This window comes from Schistocerca nitens, chromosome 3, assembly GCF_023898315.1.
Source record: "Schistocerca nitens isolate TAMUIC-IGC-003100 chromosome 3, iqSchNite1.1, whole genome shotgun sequence".
In the NCBI taxonomy this organism is placed as follows: Eukaryota; Metazoa; Arthropoda; class Insecta; order Orthoptera; family Acrididae; genus Schistocerca; species Schistocerca nitens.
Genome location: NC_064616.1, coordinates 930947105 through 930951967, shown reverse-complemented (window position 1 = coordinate 930951967; position 4863 = coordinate 930947105). Strand labels below are relative to the sequence as shown.

Genomic DNA, 4863 nt, shown 5'->3' with positions numbered 1-4863 from the left:
GCGGTCTGCACGTCCAGCACGAACGCTGGTCCAACTGAGGCCCCAGGTGGAAATGGCATGGCAAGCCGTTCCACAGGACTACATCCAGCATCTCTACGATCGTCTCCATGGGAGAATAGCAGCCTGCATTGCTGCGAAAGGTGGATATACACTGTACTAGTGCCGACATTGTGCATGCTCTGTTGCCTGTGTCTATGTGCCTGTGGTTCTGTCAGTGTGATCATGTGATGTATCTGACCCCAGGAATGTGTCAATAAAGTTTCCCCTTCCTGGGATAATGAATTCACGGTATTCTTATTTCAATTTCCAGGAGTGTAGTTCATGAGCCCACTCGAATAGTAAACGGTGAAGAAAACACACTTCATCTTTTAGCAACAAATAATACTGCGCCAGTAACAAGCATCAAAACGGATACACGAATCAGTGAACACAGGGTTGAGGTAGCGAGGCTGAATACCGTAACTCCCAAACCCACCAACAATAAACGAAAAATATATCTATTAAAAAAAAGCAGATAATAACTTGCTGAACGCCTTCCTGAGAAACAATTTCCACTCGTTCCAAATGTGATATGACTTGAATTAAAAAAAAAAATAGTATAGACAGCAGTTGAAAGATTTTCACTAAATAAATTATGGAGGTGATCTCCCACGGTATACAAAACAAGTCAGAACACTTCTGTAGAAGCAACAAAAACAGCATGCCAAATTTAAACGAACGGATAACCCCCAAGAATCTCGATCCTACAGAAGCCCGAAATCTAGGGTGACTTCAGTGCGAGATGCTTCAATAGCTGCCACAACAAAACTTCGTCTCGAGCCCTGGCAGAAAATCCATACGGTTTCTGGTCGTATTTAAAGAATGCCAGTGGCAAAACGTAGTCAATGCTTTCTATGTGCGATATCAATGGAAATACTATGGATGATAGTGGTGCTAAAGCAGAGTTACCAAACACAGTCTTCCGAAATCCCTTCATCAAAGAAGTCGAAGTAAATATTCTAGAATTCGAATCAAGCACAGCTACGAACATGAGTAATTTAAAAGTAGATATCCTCGGAGTAGTGAAGCAACGTAAATCACTTAATAAAAGCAATTCATCCGATCCAGATTGTATACCAATTAGGTTCCTTTCAGAGTATGCTGATGCAATAGCTCCATACTTAACAATCATATACAACCGTTCCCTCGACGAAATATCCATACCCTAAGAAAGAAATTTGCACAGGTCACACCAATATTCCAGAAAGTCAATGGGAGTAATGCACTAAATTACAGGCCCATATCATTAATGACGATATGCAGCAGGATCTTTGTACATCTACCGTGTTCTAACATTATCAGTTACCTCGGAGAGAACGGTTTATTGACACACAGTCAATACGGATTTTGGAAACATTATGCTCTTTACTCACATGGAGTGCTGAGCGGCCTTGACAAAGGATTTCAGATTCATTCTGCATTTCTAGATTTTGAGAAGGCTTTTCACGCCGTACCTCACAAGCGGTTTGTAATCGAATTGCATGCTTGTGGAATATCATCTCACTTATGCCACTGGATTCGTATTTCCTGTCGGAGGGGTCACTGTTCGTGGTAACTAACAAAAAGTCAGTGAATAAAACAGACGTGATTTCTGGCGTTTCCCAAGTTAGTGTTGTAAGCCCTCTGTCGTTCCTTATCTATGGAAACGATTTGGGGGACAATCTGATCAGCTGTCTTAGGTTTCTGCAGATGATGCTGTCATTTATCGCCTAGTAAAGTCATTTGAAGATCAAAACCAATTACAGAACGATTTAGACAAGCTATCTGTATGGTGTGAAAATTGGCAATTTATCATAAATAATGAAAGGGTGAGATCATCTACATGCGTGCTAAAAGGAACCCGTTGAACTTCTATTACACGATACATCAATCAAATATAAAGGCCGTAAATACAACTAAATACCTAGGAATTACGATTACGAACAACTTAAATTGGAGAGAACACATAGAAAATGTTGCGTGTAAGGCGAACACCTAGAAGATGCACCAGATCTACTATAAAGATTGCCTACACTACGCTTGTCCGTCCTCTTTTGGAGTACTGCTGCGCGATGTGGATTCCTTACCAGATAGGATTAACGGAGTACATAGAGAAAGTTCAAAGAAGGGCAGCACGTTTTGTATTATCAAAAATAAAAAGGGGGGAGCGGGGGAGAGAGTCACGGTCATGTTACATGATTAGCGGTGGATATAATTTAAAAAAAATTCGTTTGTAGTTTCGGCTGGATCTTCTCACGATATTTCAATCACCAACTTCCTCCTTCGAATACGAAAATATTTTGTTGAACTAAATCATCATAATAAAATAAGGGAAATCAGGATTCGCACGAAAAGATATAGGAGTTTGCTTTTTCCGCGCGCTGTTCGAGAGTGGAATCACAGAGAATAATTGTGAAGGTGCTTCCAGAATGAGATTTTCACTCTGCAGCGGAGTGTGCGCTGATATGAAACTTCCTGGCAGATTAAAACTGTGTGCCCGACCGAGACTCGAAATCGGGACCTTTGCCTTTCGTGTGAGCTACCGAAGCACGACTCACGCCCGGTACTCACAGCTTTACTTCTGCCAGTACCTCGTCTCCTACCTTCCAAACTTTACAGAAGCTCTCCTGCGAACCTTGCAGAACTAGCACTCCTGAAAGAAAGGATATTGCGGAGACATGGCTTAGCCACAGCCTGGGGGATGTTTCCAGAATGAGATTTTCACTCTGCAGCGGAGTGTGCGCTGATATGAAACTTCCTGGCAGATTAAAACTGTGTGCCCGACCGAGACTCGAAATCGGGACCTTTGCCTTTCGCGGGCAAGTGCTCTACCAACTGAGCTACCGAAGCACGACTCACGCCCGGTACTCACAGCTTTACTTCTGCCAGTACCTCGTCTCCTACCTTCCAAACTTTACAGAAGCTCTCCTGCGAACCTTGCAGAACTAGCACTCCTGAAAGAAAGGATATTGCGGACACATGGCTTAGCCACAGCCTGGGGGATGTTTCCAGAATGAGATTTTCACTCTGCAGCGGAGTGTGCGCTGATATGAAACCTCCTGGCAGATTAAAACTGTGTGCCCGACCGAGACTCGAACTCGGGACCTTTGCCTTTCACGGGCAAGTGCTCTACCAACTGAGCTACCGAAACACGACTCACGCCCGGTACTCACAGCTTTACTTCTCCCAGTACCTCGTCTCCTACCTTCCAGCTCGGTTGGTAGAGCACTTGCCCGCGAAAGCAAAGGTCCTGAGTTCGAGTCTCGGTCGGGCACACAGTTTTAATCTGCCAGGAAGTTTCAATTGTGAAGGTGGTTCGATGAACCCTCTGGCAGGCATTTAAGTGCGATTTGCAAAGTAGCCATGTAGATGCTGATGTAGGTGTTTATATGGATGGAGGCGGACTCACCAGATTCCCCAACATTTCTATTTCCTGGGCAGTGAGGAGGCACTTTTCCGGATTCAGGAAGAGGCCTGCAGTCTGAAGGTAGTTCTCGCGTGGCTTAGACCTTCTTCGGAAAGACGACAATGTCATCGAGATAGGAAATACACGTCGGCAATCCGAGATATCGAAGCAGGATTTCCATCATACATTCTAAGGCAGCTGGAGTGTTACGCATTTCAAACGGCATAACATAGCTGTACCTCTCATCAGGTGATGTTACGATGTTATTTTGAAACTACATAAAATATGTATGTATATTCTGTCACCTCATACAGCTAATGAGTTGTAATTGTGACATCAACTGAGGATTCCTAACGCGGATATTCCAACGTGGCTCATTGGCATTTGCAATTTCCTTGTCTTAGTTATATACGTTCCCTAAGACAGCTTTACACTACTAGTTCATGCATGTTCTAGCCCTATTTCCTTATCTACAAAGTTTTTCAGTCATTCTATCTGTCTTGTAGTTTGGAAGGATTCTGACGCAACTCTGCTTCTCGCAGTAAGTTTGTTCGTAGGAGGTGCGCGTTCCTGTGTAGCGTGTAAAGATTTCGCGGATGGAGTTATGAATGCTGTTTACATGGCTCTGAGCGAGCTGCTGCAAGCCTAATTTTGTTTTTGCAGCATCCAGGAGCGAGACACTGGAATCTGAAGAACGTTTTTACATTTCGCCCTGAGAACACATTCTTTATACGTATATTCCAAGCAGATTTTTTCGTGAAAATGTGGAACCTTCCTTCAACTACCTCCAGTAAAATTTTTCCAGCGTTTCTTTTACGATCTTCACCCAAGAAAACGACCACGCTTCCCTTCTTTGTAGATAGACGATATCCACTGCTAGTCAGACGTGGTGCAGTTGACAAACTCTGTAGCAGTCAACCAGATTGTGCCGTATAAAGAAACCTCTGTACTGGGCCAATTGTAGTTCCATACTGCATATAAATCGAAAAGTTATTTCGTTTATTTCTAGTTACGTACCACCACATATAATGATACGTCGCTGCCGACAGGTATTCTTATGATGTGATCAATGTAATATGTGAATTATTAATTGTATTTTCGAACCTTTCTACGTTTCTTAGTATTAATAGATAGGTGCAAGGCCTTGCACCAGCCTGATGTTTTGTTGATATACAACTGCATGTTGGCCCAAATTTAGTGGATAACGTTTCCTTGGCAATTATTATGTAATATGCATAAAGGCACAGATGTCAGCTAGTACTGTCGGGTAAGACACTGATGTCTTGATGAACAGTACTCGTTTCACCACACATACCCGTGGTGCAATAGATTTTCTTTTTACTAATGCTTGGCACAGCGACTGACTGCCATTACGATTAAGAACCAAATGTTCTGTAATATTCCTAAGTAGACGCAAATGACTTGGTCCACTTCGTTGC

The 4863-nt window shown here is 43.0% G+C and overlaps 1 non-coding gene across 1 annotated transcript; it reads right to left on the bottom strand.

The window, feature by feature from the left end:
• Window positions 1–3094: 3094 nt before the first annotated feature.
• On the bottom strand, window positions 3095–3169 carry Trnas-uga (transfer RNA serine (anticodon UGA)). The gene has a single exon. It is a non-coding gene; the product is annotated as a tRNA-Ser (tRNA).
• Window positions 3170–4863: the final 1694 nt, after the last annotated feature.